The 25,700-nt window shown below is 43.8% G+C and overlaps 1 protein-coding gene across 6 annotated transcripts in view; it reads right to left on the bottom strand.

Moving 5' to 3' along the window:
• BCKDK (branched chain keto acid dehydrogenase kinase) overlaps positions 1-25,700 on the bottom strand; it is a 744,533-nt gene that overhangs the window by 311,484 nt on the left and 407,349 nt on the right. The gene's annotated exons all lie outside the window — the stretch shown is intronic.

Here is a 25,700-nt window from a genome sequence, read left to right as displayed (position 1 = left end):
TTGCGGTTGCAGCGCTTAGCAAACAGCACTGTTGCGGATCTTGGACACCAGTTTGACTCTTTACTCCCTCTGTCCTGCACACTGGAGAGGGCACTCTGGATCTGGAGCTCCTGCTTCCGGATGGTCCTAAGAAGTCTCCTGGACCTTCCAGCCGGATTCGTTCCATGGCAGACATTGCACTCGACAACGGACACTCTACCCCTGCCAGTGGGTTCTTACAGCTACGACGAAGCACAACCAGTCTGGGATGGTGGTCCAGAGGAGTTAGTCTTGGGGTTAGTTGGTCTCACTAACCCAAGGGGAGAAGTCGTTCTGGTCGGAGATTCTCTGTCAAGGTGAAAAAGGAGTTCAGCACAGCAGCAGGGCTTCACCGGGCAATTCAAATGTCCAGGTGGTTGCAGCAAGCTTCGTTCACGGTTTTTCCGTCAGGTGTTTCTCCCAGTGGTCGCTCTGCCTCTAGTCCCAAAACCCATGCCTTTTAAACAGGTTTCTTCCATTCATGCACAGCCTCGGCTGTCAATCACACAGCAGGATCAGAACTAGTTGCATTCAGGCATTCCTAGAGACTAAGGACAGGGGAGTTTCGGGACCCTCCCTCACATGCTGTCCTTCCAGGCACACTGGAGCCAGAGGCGGGGTTCAGGGCTGAAGCCCGCCAAAGGCAAGACAAACAGAGGGCTCAAACCTGTCTCAACACACAGAGAAAACCCCACGAAAGACCTCGCAAACAGAAAATGGCGAAAGAAGACGGGGCCATTTTGACAAAATGGTCACCCATGGGTGCTGTACTGCAGCCGAAGGTGCAGCCTGCGGTAGATAAGCACAATGGTAGGAAAAATTAAACCATTGCCACCAGCCGTTGAAAGTAGTAAGGGTAACCCAAAAATGTTACATGAGAGAGTAGGATTAAACCATTGCCACCAGCCGTTGAAAGTAGTAAGGGTAACCTAAAAATGTTACATGAGAAAGTAGGATAAGGGGCTACTTAGCAACCCCCCAGCACTTCACATAAGATGGTGTGTGCTGGTCGTGCAAAGAAAAAGTAAAGTCAATTTCACTTTACTATTCCTGGGAACTGTAGTTAGAAAAAGTATTTAAACCTTATGAGAAATCTAAAGGGATTTCTCTGTGACACTGCACTGAAGGTGCTGTGTGTCACCACACAAAAAGTAGATGCCTATGGAGTTTGTCAGACTCCAAAAACAGTGAAAACAAAATTCAAATCGGGTAACAAATGAAGGAGTGAGAAAAGGGTCTCACTCGCTCCAGGGTTAAAATTAAAAAGTCCCAAGTCCAGCAAGAGAGCTCTGGGGTCTCTAAGGTTGAAGGGAATTTGCACAGAAATGAGAATTCTCCCTAACAGATACTTAGGAACTTTACCCCCCCTCCCCCCGCCTCCCCTCCCATACCCCTGCCCTTCACAAACACTTCCACAGAGACAGCCTGCCTTCGGAGAAAACCGACTCACATCAGAGCATTGTACCAGACATGTCCCAGTACTATTTTTTTTTTATTTGTTTTATTATGCATTCAGTTTATATTCAATCAAGAACAACCTTTTGCACATTAAAACAATAAAATATATCATTTTTGCTGTATGCAAATCAATACATTAATGACACCACATTTAAAACTGCATTCCTAAATTCAAATCCTAATTAGCCATAAAACATATCCTATCTTGTGGTTTATTCAAACCAGCACCAATTAGTTATCTAAAGAGTCACCAATTGCCATATATAAAATGCTGCAGCATTATGTACCACCGATTCTGCCCCTATCGGGGATGCCCAGAATTGGTCCCTACTTATATTCTCAATCGATCTCATGCATCCCCCATAACCTTTAATATACAGTGGTTTCAGAGCGGGACATGTCAGTAGAGGTCTACTCGTTTCAACTACTGTTAAGCCGTGTCTACATATTACATCCTGTTCCGCTCTATTCCACTTATTCATGTATTCTGTTGACCCCATGATGTTAAATCCAAGTTGCATCGTAAATCTCCTGAGTGCCGGGTTGGACCATTTTGATAGGTAACTTTTCAGTTTTCCATTCTTGAAACCCTGGTGTGAATATTCTCTGCATCTCTGAAGCTTACTCAGTTTATCTATGTCCGTAGCCATGTCCCTCTACAACGATTTATTTTTAATTAAAAGAGATAATATACAGAAACGTCCAGATTGTGTCTGTGTTAAGGCCCAATTTATACAAATAATCTTCTGCGCGATTGCTCAGATCCTTCATAAAATAGTTAGGACGACAGCCCTTTACCTCTTTACCCAACAGCTGAAAAAGATGGTTTGATCCTACTGCCATTTTATCAGTTTTTAGATATAGCAGTGTTTTTCTGACTGACCAGCATGTAATAAGAGACCGTAAGCCATACGCCAAATACAAGGCCTCCACAGGTACCCCTTTGGGCATATGCATTATAGTGCAGAGAAGTTTGCCTTCTAGTTTCTGAAGCCACTTTATATCCTTTAGAGGCAAAGTTTCTAATGCATATAATATTGCTGGGCATATACTAGACTTGTAAATTTGGATGTACCCTTCTATGTTACTTCCGCCTCAGTGTTCCACATTAGATTTTATTGCTGCCCACCTTCTCCATATCCTGGTACAAATGTATTCTTTATTTTGCAAAGCCGATGGCATTGTCCATATAGGGAAACTCAAATATAACACTTTAGAAGCCCTGTCCAATACTATACGATCCAGGTCCCACTGATTTCTTTAGCTTCCTTTGAGAATCTTTCAGGCACATTATTTTTGTTTTGGTTTTATTTATAATCATTAAATTCTCTTTGGCATAGGTATCTAGGGCATTTAGGTTGCGCTGGAGGCCAATCTGTGTTTGGTCTAAAATTATTATGTCTGCGTAGGCCATGGAGGTAATTTTAATGTCGTTTATAGTTGGAGGCAAGTTTTTAGTATTTTTCAAGGCTTCGTCCATATCAGCAGTTTACAAATTAAGACAAGATGGGACCCAGTGCGCAGCCCTGTTTAAGACGACACTACTATGTCCCACTACTATGCTCAGGCAATTACTGGTAACCACTCACACCTGCCCTCCATTAAGCTTCCCCACACGGTTAGAAGGTGGAGCAGAGAGCACACTGAGCGAGACAAAGCACAGGAAGAAACAGTGTTTTCCAAACAGCAGCTAAACGAGGGTACAAAGACGGCAAACCAAGAAGGGTGCGAAAGGTGGGAGATACCCTTGACCGTTCTGGTGAGAAACCATTACTTTCCTGAGACCTTCAGATTAAAAATAATAAGGCCAGGAAAGCAGACTGAAGAATCCTGTATTGTGTGTCGGAGATACCCGCAGCCCTCCTGCACGACTGAGCGAGTGGGGGAGGAGCAGCAGCCGAAGTACCGTCCTAGGCTCCTGGAGCAAAGTAGCACAAGAGAGATCAACACAGCCAGTGAGTTGGAGAGACAGATGCAAGACCAGTCTGTGTTGAATTCAAAGTTGCAAGAGGCAACATTGTATAAAGAGCTCAAGAACGAAGATTGGTGTTAGGGAGAATTCTCATAAATGTGCCAATTCCCTTCACCTTAGAGAGCCCCAGCAACTTTGCTGGATTTTGAGGACTTGATTTTTTTACCTGGAGAGAGTGTGACCCTTTTTCCCCACTCTCTCATGTATTTTGAAATGTGTTTTACTCTTGTGTTTTCTTTGGTTATGGAGTCTAACCAACTCCATAGGCATCATCTTTTCATTTATATCACAAAGCACCCTCAGTGCATTGGCACAGGGAAAACCTTTTCAGGCTTTCCCAAGGTTTAAATACCTTCTCTGGGATAAACTACTGTTTCCCAAAGTAAGTAAAGTGAAATTGACTTTACTAGTCTCAAATTCGTAGACCCAGAACACCCTATCTTCCAATAGAGTGCTGGAGGGGTTACTTAGTATCCTGTGTCTAGATACTCATGTAGCAGTCAAATGCTACCCTTTCTTCTCAGAATGGCTGGTGGCAGTGGTTTTACAACAAACTACTATGATTTATCCCGACCGCGAGCACCGGTAGCGTTAAAATGCGGGAGCCATGTTTTTCAAGATGGCGTCTGAGCCCCCTCTGTAAAAACAGGTCCCGGTCTTCTTTTTCCACCATTTCTTTGTGAAAGGTTCTTCTAGAGTTTTGCACTGCGCGCCAAACCAGGGTTGGTCTCTTTGTTCATTCGCCTAAGACCGCCTCTGGTGCCCGAGTGTCTGGGGTGGGCAAGAAGTGAGGGAGGTTCCCGAAACTCCCTGTGCTTAGTCTCCTAGGAGACCCAAATGCACTCTGTTGTGATTGGCTGGCTGACTGTCCGGCAAGGACAGCCACCCTGCTGGGTGAGTGACAGCTAGGCTGGAATGAATGGGAGAGAACTGAATAAAAGACGAGTCTCTTGGCTTGGAAGGCAGAGTCAACCACTGGAAAAAGGAACCGAAGAAGAGTTTATAGAAGGCGGCTGCAGCAACTACTGGACCGTTGGTTTGCTCGGTGAAGCCCTGCTGCGGGACTGTATCGCCAAGTTCACATCGACAGAGAAGTCCCTGCAAGGCGGACTTATCCCTTTTTAGTTGGTGGGAGCAATCAACTCACAAGTAAGCCAACTGGACACCTACCTCGGAGCTGGTTGAATTTCCTCAGCTGCAGGAAACCATAGAAGCAGGGAGAGGGACACCAGTTTGTGTGCTTTACTCACATCCACCGAACTTAAAGTTTGCCTAGTGCTAGCTTTTGGACCAGTCCAAGCGAGGGAGTCCCCCGACGTCCTCCCTCTTGTCCCCATGACTGGGGCACAGGAACAGCAAGATCTGCAGGAACTGCCAGGAACAAAAGTCTTCAGCTGCATCTTTTTCTTCATTGTAAGGTACTGTGAAACAAGAGAGTACTAACCTCTCTTGATGAAAGTGCTTGAAACTTTTGCAACTCGCAGGCCTAATAAGCTTGTGACCCAACATGATTCTTCTTTTTACAAACTATTTCCAAGAACTTGTGCAGAGACTTTACCGTTTACTTACCAGAACCATTTCATCCTATCCAAGACTTTAGCCCATTGACTTTGTGTTAGCCTATTTAATTGACTCTTCTGGTGAAATCAAAATATTTGCATCGTCTAAGAATAATTGTAACCTTTCATGTTCTAATAATCTTTGCCTTTTATTCCTCTTGAAAAGTTTTCTGAAATCGTATTGAAGTATATTTGTGTGTGATTATCTTGCCTCCTTGTGAATGTTTTGTAACTGACAGATAAAAAATATGTTTATTACAAACTTTAAAAAAAAAACAGAAGAAAAACATTGTCTTATACATTTATTAAAATAAATGATTCCAAAGTGGTAAGCAGAATATCATTTCCATTCGGCTGATGTGAAGATTACATAAAGCATAAGACATCTGACCAGTAGTTTAGAGTCCTTGCAAACTCTGTATACAGATACTAAGCCGGTCAAAGTCATGTACATTCCTCATTTTTAGCATCACTACTAGTTCTCAAACTTCTTAATATGATGTCTAAAAATGCAGTCACTGCGAATGTTAATTTATTATTTTCACCGACATGCATAATGCTCCACCATTCTTCTGCAGTATACATGGCATGTTTAGCCATCTCTTGACCCATGCATCTCGTTCTCTCATCACTAAAGGTAGGGCAAAACAGCACCAGGTATTTCAATGAATTTTCAGAGCTATTACAAAAACGACAAGCATGTTCTTGCACACAGCTCCCTCCTCTTTGGTGCAAAGTTTCTTTAGTTTCCCATGCATTTAATCTAAAATTTAGGAAGATCCCTCTCCTCCTTTTGCATGGGAATTGCATCAAGTACTTAGGGAGTTCGTTCAATTTTTTTTGCTTCCGGTGGGGCATTTTTCATTCTTTTATGTTGTATTCTCTTGTCATAGGTGTCAATCCAATCTTGTGTTAGGATTTTTTTATTTTTTTTTTAACTTTTTTAACTGCATTTGGATTCTGCAGAAGTGTGTGTTTATCCATGTTTAGCTGGTTTAAGATTCTCACAGGATGCTCTCCAGGCACTCAAGAGGCCTTCAGTCGAGCGCTCATTTAGATTCTTTAGGGTACGAAATTGTACGATATGGTCAGCTCCCACAATTTTTCTATACAGAGTTAGCAAATTCCATGTGACAATCTCGTTCATAGATGATAAACTTAGCACGTACCTCATGCAAGTAAGTTGGAAAGCCCTTGGGCAATTTGAGAGTCCTTCGCCATATCACATGTTCGCATCTTGACCAGAAATCTTGATCGATTCCAAACAGTCTCTGCTCCATATGTGAGTGCAGGAATAATTTTGTTTCTGTAAAAACGTACGACTGGGAGCATCGAAAATTACCCATATCTTGAGTTAAGTTTAGCAGTTTGCGCAGCAAGTTGATTACATTTTGAAACTAGCTTTTTCACCATGGGATCGTCGAAAATGCTTTCGCTTATTGTGATACCAGATATTTTGCCTCTGTAACCACTTTAAGGACATCCTTGACCAGCTTCCATTCAAATTTTTGGCAAGCTTTTTGTTTATGGGATCCTTGTAGGTTATTTAATATGAGTATCTCAGTTTTCTGTACATTGATCTCAAGTTTGTTTTCTTCAATGTAGTCCTTCAAGGCAGTAATCTTCCTCTGCAGGCCAATTGGCATTAAATTTAAAATTGCGATGTCGTCTGCATATACGATCATATTAATATGTTCTTCATTGATCTTTGGAGGAAAATAATTTACGTTCCGCAGAGCTTCACCAACATCTGAAATGGAAAAGTTGAAAAGCGTGGCTCCTAGAGGGCAGCCCTGCTTAACACCACGGGTAGTTGATCTAGGTGCTGTTATGTGCCCCCTCTGATCTAGGCGCACTTGGACAGAGGTCTCAGAATAGAGAGCCTTTATCGCAGAGATTAAACTGAGTGGACAGCCTTTAATTGTCATTTTATTCCACAACCTCTCTCCATTAACCCCATCGAAGGCATGAGCCAGATCAATAAATAAAAAGTAGATAGATTTTTTTTCTTTGTCGCTTCCATTTTCAAGGTATTCGGAATGAACAAATTGAAACTACAGCCCACCCCTTTGACGAAGCCGGTTTGTCTCGAATCAGCTACTCCAGACTTTTTGATCCAGGTTGTTAGTTGATTCAACAGCTGGGTGGTGAAGAGTTTCCCCACTACATCTAGAAGTGCAATGGGTCTGTAGTTATTTGGATCTAATCTCAAGCCTTTTTTGAAAATGGGGACAATTATGGCTTTTTTCCAGGTCTTCGGTATTCTTCCTTCGTTTAATACAATCTTAAACAGCTTATGGCAAATGTCAGCCCATTCCTCTGGGTTTTGCTTTAAGATGTAGTTAGTCAAGCCATTGGATCCAGGGGTGCACAAAGTACTTAGTTTCCTAATATTAGTAAAGATGTCATCTCTCTCCATAATGAGAGGATTTGCTCAACACGTCAGAGGTATGAGCACAATTCTTTTTCTGAAAAAGCACAGTGTAATGGGCAATCCACAAATCCTCTGCCAACAAATTACAGAGGCTTGCATTCTGCGGTCTTTCTAACTCATTGATTGCTGCCCAGAAATCCCTCGAATTTCTTTGGGCCAGACATGACATCATAGCTTCAGCATAATTTTGTTCAAGTGCAGATTTATGCCACTTCAGCCAGTTCTTATATTGCATTTTCTTTTTCCTTTTTTCTTTATCCTTCTCAGATCTTATGTTGGAAACTTCTAGGGCTCGCATCTGCTTCCGCAAGTCCATTTTTTTGCTAACCACTTTGGGGTCATATTCATGTTTCTTCACCCGACTTTTCATATTTGGATTAGATTGAATTTTATATATTTGTAGAAGGGCATCATATTCAATCATTGTGGCATCTTTTTCAGAGTTCGGTATATTTAATGAGGCTGTGAGTTTTATTTTCTCGCTACTCATTCTCAGCAGGTTGCCTCCCTGTTCCACTTCGATCTTTTGATTCCATTTCTTAAGTTCTTTTGTTGGTTCTCTATTAAATGAGATGGTTACTAGATTGTGTTCACTTAAAGCAGTTTTGATGACCTTCATCCCGCAGAGACTCATCGTCATACCTTTTGAAGTTCTGAAATAATCCAGAATAGATTTTTGGTTATCTCTCTTCCATGTCGCTTGTGCTTGAGTATCACCTGCTATTTAAAAGTATTTATCAAAGAAACCTTGAGTGTAAGTTTACTTGAACACTTGAGATTGTAGACCTCTGTGTAACATCATTACTGCTCACATTCCCCTCTTGAGATAAGCCTGGCTGCTCAGCTCCGCTACCAAAACTGTATAGAAAAGACTTATACCACAGGTTGGTTTTGCTTACACCTGTAGTCCTAGTTGTGTGTAGTGGTCCCAAAGGGTACTGCATACAATCTTTGGCTAACAATTGGTAACGCATGTGATGAGACTCGAAGAAAGCTAAATTGCTGATGGATGTTTGAACATGAACAAAGAAAGATACAATACCAGTGAAAGAGTGGTCCAGCACCGCAAGTGTGCTCTTTCAAAGGTATGCAACCAAGAAATAGCAGAAGCAAAAGTAAAAGATGAGAAATGAAGTGAATCTAAGTGATCCTGCAACGGTTTTAACAAAAGCTATTGCTCAATCACAAAGGTCTTAGATTTTTAATATACAGAAGAAAACTTAGAAAGTGAGATCACATGGTCCGAGCCCGAAGGAGGGAGACCCATGGTGAATAATAGACCTGAGAACTTGTGAAAATCCAGAGAAGAAAGGAACTGTGGTGCTTTTTTGTCATGGCAGGCCCTCTGCAATAGTCTCTAGAACATTAAGCTCTGCTGCTGTGTGATTAACCAACCTTTTTCCTTCCTAAAAGATTTCATTTTACCGTTTTTTTGCTAACAAAATACAATTACTGTATATCTGGAGTAAAGCGAGTGCGCGGTAGTACCGATAATACGGTAGAACTGTCATTAGTGTCAAACTCTGTAACAAGTGCACCGCAAGCAACTACCACTGAAGCAATTGCCTTTGAAAAGTATTATTAAGAATTCCTATGTATGTTGGTTAAGTGAAATAAGTATCTAACTTCATTGTGTAAATATAATAAATGTACATTTTAATATAACATTTTATGTGTAAGTGTTTCTTGGGACTATTGTATTTACTGGGTTCAATGTACCTACAGCTCACATAAGCCTGGCTGCTCTGCCACTCTGCCAAGATTCCTAGAGTAGTACAGAATTATAGTAAGAGTTGGGGACCTGTATGCCAAGGGATAGTTTTATGAAGTTTTTAGGCAGAATTGCATCTAGTACCCTATGGGACCACCACATACAATTAGGACTACAGGTGTAAGCAAAATCAACCTTTGGTATAAGTCTGTACTATACCATTTTTGGTAGCCAGGCTCATCTCAAGAGGGAATGTGAGCAGTACAAGGATGTTACACAGAGGTCTTACAATCACAGTGGTTCAAGTAGACACACTCAAGCTTTCTTGGTAAAAGACTTATTAATTTATTACACAATCATTTAGAAAACATTCACTAGAAAGCAACTTAATATTATACACAAACACTTCAATACCAAACCAATACGTTTCCGAGTAAATTAGGCTCCCCGGAAATAGGAGCAAAAAGGCATTTCAGTTACTTTAAATGGGAGTAAAAGGCACAAGTTAGCAGAATAGATCACAAATACTTTCTTAGGCAGTGCAAATAGTTTCAATTCACCAGAGGACTCGATTCAGTTCAATAAGCCTAGGCCAAAGTCAATGGACTAATGTCTTGGATAGGAAAGAGCAGTTCTTGTAATAAACAGTAAAGTTGTTACAAAAGTTCTCAGAAGTAGTTTGTACAAAAAAGAATCATATGTTGGGTCAAACTGATTAGGCCTGCAAGTCGGGAAAGTTCCACGAACTTTGACTGTGAGAGGTACGTTCTCTCAATTGTGTTGGCACAGTACCTTAATATGAAGAACAAGATGCAGCTGAAGACTTTGGTTCCTGGCAGTTCCTGCAGATCTCACTGTTCCTGAGCCTCAGTCCTGGGGACAATAGGGAGGACGTCGGAGGACTCCTGCACTGCACGGGATCATCGAAAAACGCTGACAAAATGGAGTCACTTCAGTTTGAGTAGCTGGAGACAAGCACACAAACTGGTGTCCTGCCCCTGGTTAAATTTAACCAACTCCGAGAATGATATCAAGGTGGCTTACGAGTTGATTGGTCCCACCAACTCAAAGGAAGAAGTCGTCCTTGAAGGGGCTTCTCTGTCGAGATGAACTTGGCAATTCGGACTTTCAGCAGGGCTTCACCGGCCAAACCAACGGTCCAGGAGTTGCAGCTGCCGTCCTCTTCCAGCTCGTCTTCGGTTCTTTCGTGCCAGTGGTCGACTCTGCTTTCCAGTCCAAGAGACTCACATTTTTCAAGCAAGCCAATCACACCAGAGTGCATTTGGGTCTATAAGGATACTAAGCACAGGGAGTTTCGGGCACCTCCCTCACTTCCTGCCCACCCCAGACACTCAGATGCCAGAGGCGGTCTTCAGTCCTGAAGACTGCCAAAGGCGTACAAACAAAGGGACCAAACCTGGTTTGGCGCACAGAGAAACTCTAGAAGGACCTTTCCGAAAACAAACGGCGAAAAAAGAAGACCGGGACCTGTTTAAACAAAGGGGCTTAAGGCCCCATCTTGAAAAACATGGCTCCTGTAATTTTTAGCGACAGGTGTTCACAGATGGGAAACATCATGGTAGTTTGTTGTAAAACCACTGCAACCAGCCATTTCAATAGGAAAGGGAAGCATTTGACTGCTACATGAGTACTTAGAGGGGATACTAAGTAACCCTTCCAGCACTCTATTGTAAGATAGTGTGTGCTGGGTCTAGGAATTCGGAAAGAGCAGTCAATTTCACTTCACATTCTCTGGGGAACGGTAGTTCATCCCAGAGAAGGTATTTAAACCTTTGGGAAGTCTAAAAGACATCCCTGTGTCACTGCATTTAAGGTACACATGGAAAGAAGATGCCTGTGGAGTTGTCTAAAACTCCATAATCAAACACCACCAGAGTAAAACACATACATGAAAGAGTGGGAAAAAAAGGCTCACACTCTTTCCAGGTAAAAACAATCAAGTCCTCAAAATCCAGCAAAGTTGCTCGTGGTCTCTAAGGTGAAGGGAATTGGCACATTTATGAGAATTCTCCCTAACAGAAGTCTTACCTCAAGTGGACTTTAGGAAACTCCCTTAACAGTTATGCACACTCATCACAGGTCATTACCAGAATAAAGTCTGCAGCAAATAAATGGATTATGGGGAATGCTTTTAATTGGAAATATATGCATATATGGCACCTGAGGGAGGGGGCTCAGCAACATTAGTACTCACGGTGGGTGTGGGGGTGGTTCTGGCGTAAATCAAGACTATTACAAATTACATAAAAAACACATTACATATAAAAAATAATTTAACATTTCATTTTCTATACTAACAAATTGTTCTCTAATAATTTCCAGATTACAATTCGTAAACTTGCCAGCAGAACTCAAGATGTAATCAATCAAGACCATAGAAATTCAATTTAAAAATGACATTTATAATCATGCAAAGTAAGCAAAAGTATGCATCTGTAAACCCATGCAACACATATACAGATGTTTCTATCTCCAGGGAGATATAAAATCTGCATACTCCCAGGCCAACCAGGATTTGGCGCTGTCCACACTATTCCATACAAAATAGATGGAAGGAGTATGTTTCTTCCCTGTAACTCCAGTTCTCCAGCATTGGCATCGTTCATAGATTCACATGCTTGGAATATTCCCCATCATGAGGCTGGGACGTCTCGGTTACACACTCCCAACTTTTACTAAGGAAAGAACATGTATGTTTTGTAGTCTATCCTCCTTAATAAGTACGCTTTTGGTCCCAGCCAAATGGGAGGTCGAGTAGTAAGCCCCACCCCTGGAGGCCATATTCAGATTCTAACAGGGGAGTGATGATTTTTCTGTGGATCAGAAAAAAGGATGTGGACATTTTCCACTTCGAAGTTTATTTAAAGTAAAATAAGGCCTATCTTTCTATATGGCTACAAGGTGTTACCTACCTATTTTACTAACTAGGGTGCGTGTCAGTGTGAATGTCCAAAACAAGTCTGTCCACTGTCCAAATCCATCCTATCTGATCCTACCGTTACTTTAACTAAAGCTAGAAGAATGCCTCCCTTCGCCTGGTTGCTGCAGTCTATCACAGGGTTATCTTGATTCAATTGTTTCAGTCAAAGCAAACAAATAGTTTTCTCATTATCTGCATAATTAAGTTCTGCAGTTCTTTTAGAGAACTTGTAGTTTCCGTGTCCTCCCTCTGAGAGATTCTTAGTTCTATTCAGGCTTCCCCTCTCTCTCTTGTATGTTTTGAGAACCTCTTTTAGACTGCATTCCTCTTCGATATTTTGGTTTCTCAACTACTACTTATAACTCACCTTTTCCCAGAGTGTTTCACGTAGGAGTCTTACTTTTCTGACTCCACGGGCCTCTACTCCCCAAAAGGCTCTATTATACTCTTTCTTTTCATCGGGAGTTGGGTTGACCTTTAACACCAAGGGTCTGTACTCCCCAATTGTCTCCCTTTACAAGCTTCTCTATCTTCAGGGTAATGGTTGACCATACCCTTTTCCCAAGGAAATGAGCTTCCAACTTTATTTCTCTCCCACTTTGTGGACTTTGGATTTCGTATTTCTTCTCATCTCATTTACAAAGTTCTGGTGTACTAAGCTTCTACCTCTGTTTCTCTCCCCTTTTGTGATTTTAGGGTTTCTCTTTATCTTAATAACGTTCTGAAATTAGATTCCAGTTCTATTCCTCACCCACTTTGTAGATTTCATGTTTCTCCTGCTCTCAGGAACAGCTCTGGTGTATCAACTTATTTCCACATTAGTACTATGACGGGTTTCCTTTGACTGATTATTACTATGGTATTTATTGTACATGGACCTAGCTTCTAGAAGCAACAGAGCGCTTTAAAGGTGTATAATGGTTTAACGCTTATAAGGAGTCCCTCTTGACCTTCCAGTACCACCGTTCCTCTTATTACCTTCTGTTTTCAGGGTGAACATCACTGGCACCTATAGTGTTTTGGACCTTCAGTGTCTTCGTGGCTCTGCAGTTTACCTTCCGCAGCATCTTTCTCCTCCCTGTCCGGCTTCCTTGATATCACTGGTGTTGTGAATCGGATCGAGAGTTGCTTTCTCTCATTGGTGGTATGGGCTTGGTTGTGCAGACGGGCTGCCTACCACGATTGCTTCGTGGTCACGCACCACCAAACTATCCATTCCACCTTCATCAGACACCAACACTAACGCCCTGAGGAGGAAGGAGGATCGCCGGCACATATGTCCCGCCCACCAGCACTTAAAAATAGAACTGCCTTCTCTCCTGTAACGCTCACCTGGTATCCACGGGGACGTCACTCAGCCTGATCCGACCTCTTACGACCTCAAACCCTTCCCTGAAGGCTATTCGACTGGAGACTGGGCCTTGTTTTCTTGGATAGGGTGTCCTCCATCCTGCTTTCAACGCAGGGGCGCGTTGATTGATGCGAGTTCGTTGCTGCCTAGTTACTTCACTGGCAAGAGTCCGACAGGTAAGTATGAGTCTTTTGAACAGTTCTCTAACTTCGTTCCTTTCCTTCCTTAGATGATGGCCGGCGTCCGGGGATGGCGGCGTGCTGAGAGGAATAGCGCTGAAGGTGAGTGAGATGCACCCCTTTCATATTTGCATTGAACCGAGTTCTTTTTCTGTGTCTTTTAGGTGCTGCAACGTTTTCAGCGTGGATGCCGGTTATGAAGAACAAATGCGGTGAGTAAGCGCGGTATGCGGCGCCTCTAGATGTTTCCACGCTAACCTGGAGTGTCTTTTCCCTCTTGCAGATGGATGAGAAGTTCCGGAGACAGAGTTCCCGCAGAGCGGCTGGGATTCAGGTAAGCGTTTGAAGCTTGTACAGTATTTAAAAATAAGCAAAAATTTGCCTAATGCTTGCTAATGCCTTTTTTCTGTTCTTTTCCCTTTTCCTTATGGTGCGGCGTGCTGGGATGAGAATGACACCACCGAAGATGCCCGCAGAACGGAAGGAGCTATGAATGATGGGCAGAAGCGCTGCAAGGTAAGGCTGTTCCTAACGGTGTTCTTGTTCTTGCAGGAGCTGAGCCCAGAAGAAAGATGCAGGCCTACTGGAGACCGATCCGAACACGGCGAGTGTCACGCTGCAGGTGCAGAAAAAGCAAAGCATGTTTCACAGCCTGGGCGTGGCTTAAATAGTCTCTGGGTATCCCAGGTGTCTCTGGGCTGAACCACACCCAAAAGACTAGACTGCACATGCAGTTCTGGGAACCGAAATATGTGGGGGCATCCATCTTGTCCCCATCAATGCACTACAAGTCCAATCCCCAATGTTATCCTATGGGAGTGAGTGAGTCTGGTGCCACAAGCGCCAAGTCTGACTCCAAGTGGGTCTTTGGAGGGATGGAGAGGCCCTTGAGGGCCAAGTAGGTGATCGTGGCCTGGGACCAGCCTGACATCTTGGATGGCTGGGGACATGAGGAGCAGGAATCATGACATCTCCACTCGGTTCTTTTGCCATGTATGTCCCAGGACAAGAAGGACGCCAGCCTAATTGAGCTCCTCCACTTAACTGCTGAGTTTTCTGAGACTAGGCTCATTTAGCTCTGTCATTCCGTTGTTTGCTGCTGTTAGCTGACTCTTTGGACTGGGGATTGAAACGTGCTCAGCCCCGCCGTTCACCTGCAACTTGCCCTAAACTGACAGACTATGGAGAACAGCAAACAGTGGTGGGTTGTGGGCCCTGCAGTGCCGGATTATTGGACTGAAATCTTCATTGGGTTTTCTGGCTGCCCTGTATTGCATAACCCGAGTGGTAATCAGCAGTTAAGGCCTAGGGGGGTCAGGGGGAGACTGACTCTGGCAGCCCCTTTAGCCAGTTGGAGGTTCGCTCTGCCGTTCCCTCTTGTTTTAAGCACCATTTGGGCACTATCCAGATCGAATTTTATTGATCTGGACTCATAATTCTACTGAAATAGATCCTTGTGCTTCTTTTTAACTTTTTGAATGTGTATTCTGTGCATTTTTCTTTTTTTTGTTTTAGCCTTTTGGATTTGTTTAAATATTGTTTTTGCTAGCTGGTAAATGTGCAATTTTCGCATGGGGAAACAAAAAGTTAGAGGGCCACTTGGTCAGGAAAATAAAATTAAGAATGTTGAGGGTGTGAAAAAAGGGCAGACTTCAATCTTCCCTTGATACCCATCTTAACAAGCTGGCAGAGAAGATCGAGGAATGTATTTTAAACAGTCTGGGCTATTCTGGCAGCTACTCAGGGGAAATTTGCTGAGGGCATATTTGATCAACCTAAAATAATTACCATTCTCTATTGGCAATAGCCACGAACATTGAGCTGTCTGCTCAACCTGCTATGACTTCTTTAATTGAAACTTCACATTCTGAGGCGGTTGTTATAAATAGGCCAGAGAATATTCTGGAAGTTTCAAGGAGGGTGGATCAGGGGAAGGATTTGTCACTTTTCCAGGATAGCGATACATCCTGGAACTGAGCTTAAAGTTTTGGAAGAGGTCTTTTGGAAAAAGTTGGCCCCAATGCTGGAATATTTGCTTTCTCTTAAACTAGTTATGGGCTCATTGTCCATCAATGACAACTATCGGGTCGATCAAGACAGGATTTTCGGAGGTTATGTCTCAATGTCCAGTTACTGCTATCCCAAAACCAGGTGCCCCTAAACTGGTCTGCCCCAACTCCCTTATCTTCAAAGTCGATATTGCCCCGCCTCTGCAGCTGGGTAATTCAGCTGAAGGTCTAGAAGAGGGGGGACCTGGTGTAAAGGAATAAAAGTTTAGAAATTAGTGCCATAGGGTTCAGTGAGACATCGAATATGCCTCTGGCGGCAGCTCCCTGGTTGCAGTCATCACTGGCATTCCGGCTCTACCCAAAGGATGCATAGAAACAACCATTGCACTATTGAAAAAGGCTGCCCATTGGGTCAATACAAATTAGCACAGTACCATGATTGACCCACGATCCTTTTTGATGGCAAGAAAAGTGGGGTGGTTAAAATCGTCCATCAAAATCATTGAGGGAGATTGTGTGGTTTGGATGATTACCTCTCACGTCAATCACAAGTATGATGCGCAAGTTGAATCCAGAGTGGGTGATGGCAGCAATCGTGATCAAGAAAAGGGTCATGTGAATAATACAAACCCAGCTTCTGAGAGGTTGAGGATGTTGAGGGAGTTTTCCTAAAGTCCTACTTGGAGATAAGTCTTTAGTAAGCGATCCCAGTGGTCTGTAGATTCCCAACTCTTAGTTTCAGTATATACTCGCTCAGGACCTTGGTAGAGCGGTAGAGCAGTCAGGCTCATGACCTCTAAGTGCAAGAATTCAGCAAAGTCGGGAGCACACTGATAGTTTCGGGGAATGTGGGTCATAGTGTAGTATTTCTCCCACCCCATGCTGTGATAGCAAGTCAGAGGTTACCTGTCGCGAAATTGGGCGGTCTGACATCTGGACATAGTCCAAGTACCGTAGCTGGCGGGACTGCGCTGGTGCTATTGGGATTAGGTGGCAAGGATAAGCTTGCATCACCTGCACTACTTTGCGGATCACGGATTGGGAGAAACGTGTAGGTGAAAAGGCCTATCCACGTTATGAAGAAAGCGTACCCCATTGACCCTTCTTGAGGTACCGTGCTCGCAAACGTCTTGCACTTTATCCACCTGCGGCCGAGACCATTACTAAAGAGTTTGCACATTGCGAAGTTCCCATCCGTGACATTACGTGGCTGCTCTGCTGAGCTCATCTGCCACCGAGTTTTAGATCCCTGGGAAGTGGTAAGCTTGCAGCGATACGTGGTTATCGATCGCCCAGTACTGTAGTTGTTGAGCCACCCAGGACAGAGTTTTGGATCTTGTTCCCCTTATTTCCATATGTAATACATTGTTGTGGTATTGTCGGAGTACTCTCACTACTGTTCCTCTTCAAGACCGGTAGGACTGACCGGAGTCCCCACCTGACTGCCCTCAATTTCAAGACTTTGATATGTAGGACTACTTCTGACTGTGTTCACTGCCCCCTCACATGGAGGTGATAGACATGTGCACCCTCAACCCGAGAGGGAGGTGTCTGACTAGGGTTCTTTGGTGTGGTGGTTCTTGTAGTGGATTGCCTGCGGCTATGTGTTGGGGAGAATTCTCAAAAATGTGCTAATTCCCTCCATCTTAGAGACATCGAGCAACTTTGCTAGATTCCGAGGACTTGATTTTTTTTTTTTTTTTAACCTGGAGCATGTGTGACCCTTTTTCCCACTCTCTCATATTTTTGTGTGAATTCTACCTCTCTCTCTTTTGGTTATGGAGTCTGACAAACTCCATAGGCATCATCTTTTGCATTGTGTCACACAGCACCTTCAGTGCAGTGACACAGGGAAGTCTTCCAGATTTCCCAAATGTTTAAATACCTTTTCTGGGATAAGCTACTGTTTCCCAGAGCAGTAAAGTGAAATTGACTTTACTTACCATTGTAACTTTCTAGACCCAGCACACACCATTTTACCATAAGGTGCTGGAGGGGTTACTTGGTATCCCCTATGTCTAGATCCTCATGTAATATTTTTTATGTTACCTTTTCCTCACTAAATGGCTTGTGGAAGTGGTTTCATTTGAATTACCATGGTTTGCATTACCATAGGCTGCGTTAACCGCTCCGGTAAAGCAACCGCGGGAGCCATCTTTTTTCAAAATGGCGCAGGAGCTATCTTTGACAAAATGGCAAAATGACCCCCGGTCATCTTTTTTCGCCATCTCTTTGTGGAAAGGTCCTTCTAGAGATTTTCTCTACGCGGCAAACCAGGTTTGGTCACTTTGTTCATTTCGCCTTTGGCGGGATTCAAGAGTGAAACCCGCCTCTGGCTCCAGAGTGTCTGGGGTAAGCAGGAAGTGAGGGAGGTGCCCGAAACTCCCTGTGCGTAGTCTCCTAGAAGACCCAAATGCATTCTGGTAATTTGCTGGCAGACTGTCTGTCCGGCAAGGACAGCCACCCTGCTGGGTGAGTGACAGCTAGGCTGGAATGAATGGGAGAGAACTGAATAAAAGGCAAGTCTCTTGGCTTGGAAGGCAGAATCGACCACAGGACGAAGGAACAAAAGAAGAACTTGAAGAGAACGCCTGCTGCAACTCCTGGACCGTTGGTTTGTCCAGTGAAGCTCTGCAGCAGTGCCGAAACGCCAAGTTTGCATAGATGGCTCCAGATAACTTACAAATCTGAACTTCTGCTTCAAGCATTTGAAACATATGATGCTTTTGATAGACCAGATAGTTTACAAATCTGCAAACTTTGTGTAGGATTTAGACTGTTATAGGTCCACAATAGCACTGAGTCATTGAAGTTAATAAGCTTCATATATTTTTCTCACGGGTTATGTGATGCATTTGAAGAATACTATGCACTGAAGACCATTTTAAGTTTTGGATTTCATTATATGTCTTTATTAACAATGTTGTAAATTGCCAAAATGTTTTCCGTTTTCTCTTAATACAAATAATTTATATCCACAGCCCCTGACGTGTGTGTTTTTGTTTTTCCTTTCTGGAGCAACTTAATGGGCAATTAACTTAGGGATTCAGTCCATTAGTATCACTGTGAATGGTTCCCCAATATAACTTTATATGTGTTTCATTCATTGACAATTGGAGTGAACTTTCAAAGTAGCAGCACTACCTTCTTTTGATTTTTCATTTTTCTTGCTTGAGTCTGCTACTCGTCACCATGGGCATACCGAAGCCCCTTGTATATAGAAAGAAAAGCCCCTGCAAGGACGACTTCTCCCCTCGAGTTGGTGGGACCAATCAACTCCGAAGTAAGCCACCTGGACAACCATCTCAGAGTTGGTTGAATTTCCAGAGTTGCTGCTGGAACCCGTATAGCTAGGGAGAGGAAAACCAGATTGTGTGTGTTGCTTTTAAGCTGCCCTAGAGCTTTTAGAGGATCCTCCGGACTCCCAAGAAGCAGGACTGACAAAGCCTGAGCCCCCTCAGAGTGCGGGACCCCAGAAGCAAGGAAAGTCCACCTCAAAAGCCAGGAACCACAGTGTTGCCATTTGTGGTAGACGCAAGGTGCTGAAACACTGAACAGCCAATGAAAGTGAAGTTTGCCAGTTGCAAGTTTTGACCGTCCCAGTGCATTGCAGTAGTCCCCCGACATCCTCCCTCTTGTCCCCATGACTGAGGCCCAGGAACATTGAGATCCGCAGAGCTGCACAGGAACAGACATCAGCTGCATCTTTTGATCCTTTCTAAGGTACTGTAATAAGTCTAAGAACTTACCTCTTACTGTAGAAGGGCTTGTAACTTCCACAACTCACAGGTTTAATCAGCTTGTGGCCCTACATTTGATTCTTCTTTTCATCAAAGACTCCTAAGAACGTGTGCAAAGACTTTTCCATTTACTTACCAGAGTGCTTCATTCTATACAAGACTTTTGTCCATTGACTTTGGCTTAGCCTATTGAATTCTAAGATGATCTAAAAGTATTTGCCTGCTTAAGAATATTTGTGGTCTCTTGTATTTTAATAAACTTTGCCTTTTACCAATTTTTAAGAGTGTTCTGAATGCCAACAGTAAAAATATTAATGTCCCCAGCACTCTAGTTATTGAAGTTACCTGTGGGTGTAGGTTGTGTCTGTGAAACATCCCAAAAGGGTCTTTTCTGATTCAGAAACTCAGAGTGTACAGTATTGAAGTATATTTGTGTGTTACCATTCTATTGCTCCCTTCCGAAGAAGGCTTTAGAACTGATAAATTAATAATTGTTTATGCAAGAAACCTTGAGTGTAAGTTTATTTGAATACCTGTAACTGTGAATCTTTGTGTAAACCCACTACAGCTCACATTGCCCCTCTTGAGATAAGCCTGGCTGCTCATTACGGTACCAAAACTGTGCAGTACAAGCTTATACCAAAGGTTGGGTTGCCTATACCTGTGGTCAGAGTTGTGTGTAGTGGTCCCAGAGGGTACTACATACAAACATTGCCTAACACTATGTGGCGAGTGGACGGCCACCATTTGAGTCTATGGGTCAGTGTGAGGCTGATCTTTTCTTTGACGTCCCAAGAACCAGTTGTTTGGGACCATCTGTCGGCCATCCACTCCTGCAGTGTCCTCATTTGCAGTCTGCAGTGTGGAATGAGAGGTATGCAAGAGGACATTGATCCTAGCAGTTGCATGCATTTCCGGATAGAAACCCACATTCCATGCTTGAGGCAAGAGGCCATTGTCATTAATACATTGATCCAGTCCGGTAATGGCTGAACTAGTGCTTCTGTCATGAAAAAGGTCGCACCAAGGAAAACTGTTTGTTTGGAGGGCTGCTAGCAGGACTTTTTGTAGCTTATGGAAAATCAAAGCCATTGTAGTCTGAGATGAACCGTCCCTTCTCCCATGGGGGGGGGGTGAGGAGGGATGGGGGGGTGGGGGACCCTGCTCCTGTGGCCAGAGTGGTGCGGCCACAGTCCAATAATCACACTAGTTGTGTTGCACAGTAGGAGGATCACAGGGGGAGGCAAACCCATCAAGGGATGAGGGAAGACAGTATAGGAGAGGTATATTTCTACCAACCTCCTAGCTCCCTCACCTTGTTACCCTCTCCAGAGTCCTGGAATTCCCCATACTTCTATGTATGCAAATACTATGTTTGTCCTCCACTCCACAATACTGAGACGAAAAAGAACGGGCATGACATCTTAGAAAAATATACTTAGATGAAGATGATGCACAAAGTGCAGAAGAGCACCCCGCGAAACCATGGTGAGCAGACCAGCCTATTCAATCTAGCCGAACCCGGCTATAAAATAAAAAGGAAAGAAAGTTCAGATTGGGCGCAGTCCTCTCTGGAGGAGCCGCGAGTAAAGGGGGGGGGGGAAGGCCCTCGCGAACCGAGAAGACATGTACGCGAAGGGGTAAGGAGACGCTGGGAATCTGCGAGAGTGGTGGTGAGTAGAAAAGGGGAAGAGACACCCCGAACCTAGGGTCTGTAACCCTGACAAGCTGAGGAAGCCATGGCAAGTAAAAAAAAGGGGGGAGAAATACCCTGCACCTAGGGTCTGAAACCCTGAGAATAAAAAGAGGTGGTGGCAAGTGGAGAAGGGGAAGAAATACCCAGAGCTGAGGGTCTACGACCCTGAAAGTAACACTGAAGAAACTTGTATATCTATGGTCATATATGGTAGTGCTTGGCAGGAGAGTAAACCAGGCCTACCAAGAAAGAAAAGTGCTGAAGACAGGCAAGTCTGGGACTCGCACCCATAAGAAATAAATCAGTTGCATCTTCATAGTCACAGTACCCGGGAGGAAGTTGAACCAGGTTGGCTGTACAATAGGTAGTACTTGGCAGAATAGTACACCAAGTTTACCTAGAAGGAGAACTGTTGAAACCAGGTAGGTCTGGGACTAGGCCATGAGGAGGACAGTTGTTGTTCCTCTTCTTAATCACAGTACCAGGGAGAAAAGTGAACCTGGTTGGCTGTGCAAAAGAAGCAAAACCTGGGGAAAGGAAACAACCCCAGAGATTGTGAACATTGGGGCAAAGCTAAGAGGAAGGGAGACAATCTCTTAGCTCTTTGAAGAAGTGGAAACAGAAGCAAGGCAAATCAGTAATTCTCCCTGGAACTTGTACTCATTGTGGAAAGTCAAGAGAAGGGATACATACTCAGACTCCTGTCTAACTTTGTTTTTGCACCCTTTTGAACTTTGTAGTCAGAACTTTGAAAAGAAGCTGCTGAGAAGACAACCACTTAGCACTTTATATTAAGTTGTTTGTGTGAGGGCTAGGGTTAGTGTTTGAGACACAACATTGGACTTCTTTTTATTTCGACATCCTGGGGGACCCATTTGAGATTTATGTTGAGGCAGGAAAACCCCACTTAGCATTATGGCTAGTGAGGCCTTTTGCCAAACCCACTTTTCATTTGAAAAAAGTCAGTAGCAACAGAAATCCCACCCGTGTGTCGATCTCTCCCTACTGCACCATCACAGGTGTCTTCTCTATATTTGTTCAGCATCCTGAGGTCACGGATAGGCCTACATTTTCCATCTGGCTTTTTTGCGACAAGATACCTTGAGCAGACAAACCCCTATGCCTTAGAGATGTTCTGGCACTTTTTGGGTGTTATGTTTTCGCAGCATCTCTTGTACCTCCTGCTTTAGCACCTTTATATGGGGTGGCACCTGTAGTTTTGGTGGCATATTGGGAGGGGGCTTGGCAAACTCTAGGATGTGGCCTTGGTGGTTGAGTCTAGGACCCATCTGTCTTTTGTGATCACGTTCCATTCAGTGATGTAGTTTGTGACGTTGCTCCCTACATGTGCCCCCCCCACTCCATCTGTGATGAGTCACGCTTGTGTTTTGGCCTGCCTCCCTCTCTGTGAAGAGGGGGAGCCTCTATGTCTTTGCGCTGGTCTTTAGCCTTCTGTTATATTTGGAAATTTGGTTTAAATCCTTGCGAGTATTAAGAGCTTGTATTGTAAAATCGTCCTCCCTGGTAGAGGACAAGGAGGCGGTTCTGCCCGATGAACCCCGGACGGGACTAAATAACAAAATACTTACCCCTGGTAACATTCTTTCGACTGGATGTTCCTCCCACGTATTCCTTATCTTTGATATTTCCAATATCCAGCTTTACTGCTTCAGAATTTTTTTATTTTCAGCAAGGGGCGCTGTGTGTCGATACCTGTCAACTCGATGTCCCTCGGAGGCCTCCGCCTCTATGTCAACATCAACAAAGGTATATGTAGCACACGCAGCGCCCATTGGCTTCAGTTCTGTTTTTACGAGTGACAGATTTATCTTATACCTGATGGTTACTCCTCCTAAGAGAGCCTAGACTGTAATCGCAAGGGAAATTCTACTGAGGCAATAAGGAATACGTGGGAGGAACATCCAGTCAAAAGAATGTTACAAGGTGAAAGTAATTTGTTCTTCAAATGGATTGCGTCCTCCCACGAATTCCTGATCTTTGATACACTCCCAAAGCAGTTTATAGTTTTTGGAGGAGAGAGAGAGTGAGAGTGAGGGTGAGTGAGAGTGTGTGTGTGTGTGTGTATGTGTGTGTGTGTGTGTGTGTATGTGTGTGTGTGTGTGTGTGTGTGTGTGATGCAACACTGCTTTGGCAAATACAGTTTTCTGACCTGAGGATGAGTCTAAATTATGTTTAGTGAAGGTGTGTACACATGACCACATGGCAGCCGCAAAGATTTCTTTCATTGGTACTCCCCTCTGTAAAGCAGAGGAAGTTGCTATGCCTCTGGTCGAATGAGCCCGTAGGCCATCTGGATGATCTTTTCCCGCCAGTCTATAGCATTCGGACATTCCCAATATAATCCATCGGGATAGTGTTTGTTTGGTAATCGCCATACCCAATTTGGGACCTAAATAGTCCACTAATAATTGGTCATCCTGTCTTAACTTTGTCATTCTAGATATGTAAAAGCTCAGTGCACGTTTAGGGTCAAGCCTGTGAAGCCTCTTCTCTTCCTTTCCAGGCTGTGGAGGAGGGTAAAATGATGGTAAAGTTATCTTTTATGGGAGATGAAACTCAGACAATTTTGGGTAGAAAAGTGGGTTAAAACGTAAGTCATCAGTGATGCAGCCAGTGAGGTAGGTTTTATCTCCTCTATGATGGCATGTTGTTGCCGGTAGGTCTGCGCCAGTCTTCTCTAGTCTGGGTGAACCTATGTGCTTTGAACTCACTGTCACTATGGAAGAGGAGGGTGCTTGGTTTGGTGATGTAGCAGGCTTTTGCTGTGATTTTTCTTTAGATTCTGTGGATGGGACTTATCAGGCCATCGACGGCCGGTGCTCAACTTGCTTCATCGACGACCAGTGTTTTGATTCAGTCGTTGACGAGCGGTGGTATTCTGTGGACAAAAGAACTGTTACATTCGTCGATGGGGTCTTTCATGACGTTAATGGTGTCAATGGTGTCAACAACTTTGTCGATGGTGGTTTCATCGACAGCAAAGGCCATGGTTCTGCAGACTTTTTTGCACAACCGGTCGACGACCCTGTGGGCATCAATGGCCTTTGGATGTCGTGGAAAACCCGGCTGTCGTCGAGGTGCTCATTTACAACGTGCGAAGTGCTGTGGAGGAGCCCTTATCACCATGGTTTTATTTTTGTTTTTATATTTCCTGTGTGGTCTTATCTCAGAACTGCCCTTTTTGTGAGAGGGGATTACGGTCAAATAAAGTTTGGGCACTGCCACACTCTTGGAAGCTTTAGCTTCCGAGGGTGGGCATTTTCCCTCACTTCGCCAGCTCACTAACATCCTGTGCCTGTCTCCAAGCGGTTTTGCACTGAAACCTTGGCAGATGTCACACTCCTCAATGGTATGGTTAGGCTACAGGCAGAAGATGCAAATCTCGCTTTTGTCTCCTCCAAACACATTAAGCCCACAAGTGAAGCAAGCCCTAAACAGGGACTTTAGATCTGCTCTCCATTCTAAAATGGAAGAAAAAAAGACTTATCTGATCCAATTTCTGATCGGAAGAAAAGTATATTCATGTGAGAAAAGGGTGCAAGGACTCCACTCAGCACGACGTGCGGTTAGAGTTTGAACATGGCTCCAAGGAAGAGGCTTACCACTCAACGTCCCACTAGCTGGGGCCAAGCACCCAGAATGAGGAGGATACACTGACAAATACACCTGTTTTTTCCTTTAGCAAAAGTAGGTAGTGTCTAACCGAATATTCCCAGCCTGACGACAGGGAATATTCAAAGCATGTGAATCTATGAAAGATCCAATGCTGGAGAACCAGTTTTTCTTTGTAAACTCCAATTGGTGAAACACGCAAGAATCCTTTAAGTGCTCATCAAAACAACAAAGTGTACATAATTTTCTTGGCTTTCCAACAAGACCCTATTTTGTCTCTTCTGTGGCATATACCGGTTTAGTTCAACTATATAAAATAATTCAAATGCACCAATACCCTAGGAAGGAGGGTTCAAGCATTTAGAGCATAAATGGAAAAAACATACAGAGGACCGCCTTATACCCAATGGAATTGGGTGAGGGTAGGACGAAGAGAATAAATGCATACTCAAGGGTACATAGAGGACAGCATTCACCAAGAAGGGGAAGAGGGGGAGTGTTGAGTAGAAATGGGCCATAGGGGGAACGGAAGCCTGAGGAAGTAGAGAGCAAGATGAGGTAAACAATGACTATAGAGTATCACTTGCTGCTAATATGGGAGAGGGAGGAGCGGATGTGTCACAAGGAGCAGTGCCAAAAATTGGGCAAGGAAGCAACAGCCTCAGAATGTGTGAAAACACTCAGACACTAACGTATACAGTTGTAAGAGTTAATGGAAGTAGGGAGAAGGGGCCAGCACTCAAACTTGAAGTGAGGGATGGGGGCGACGGGGGTATAGAAGGAGGCCTCACATCTTGGCTTTGAAGTGTGGCACAAAAGCACTCATATCTAAAAGGGACACTGGGAGCATTCACGCCAAGAAGAATAATGACAGTGGGCAAGGTGGAACTCAAATCTGAGGGTGACTGGATGCTCACAGGTGAGGACTCAAAAAACAAATGGGAAAAGCCACAAGAGCACTTGCAACAGAAGAGAAAAAGAAAGTAGATTAATCAGCTG

This window comes from Ambystoma mexicanum, chromosome 3p (genome assembly GCF_040938575.1).
Source record: "Ambystoma mexicanum isolate Mex_15411 chromosome 3p, UKY_AmexF1_1, whole genome shotgun sequence".
Lineage (NCBI taxonomy): Eukaryota > Metazoa > Chordata > Amphibia > Caudata > Ambystomatidae > Ambystoma > Ambystoma mexicanum.
The sequence above is the reverse complement of the archived record's forward strand: the minus strand, read 5'-3'. Positions and strand labels throughout refer to the sequence as shown.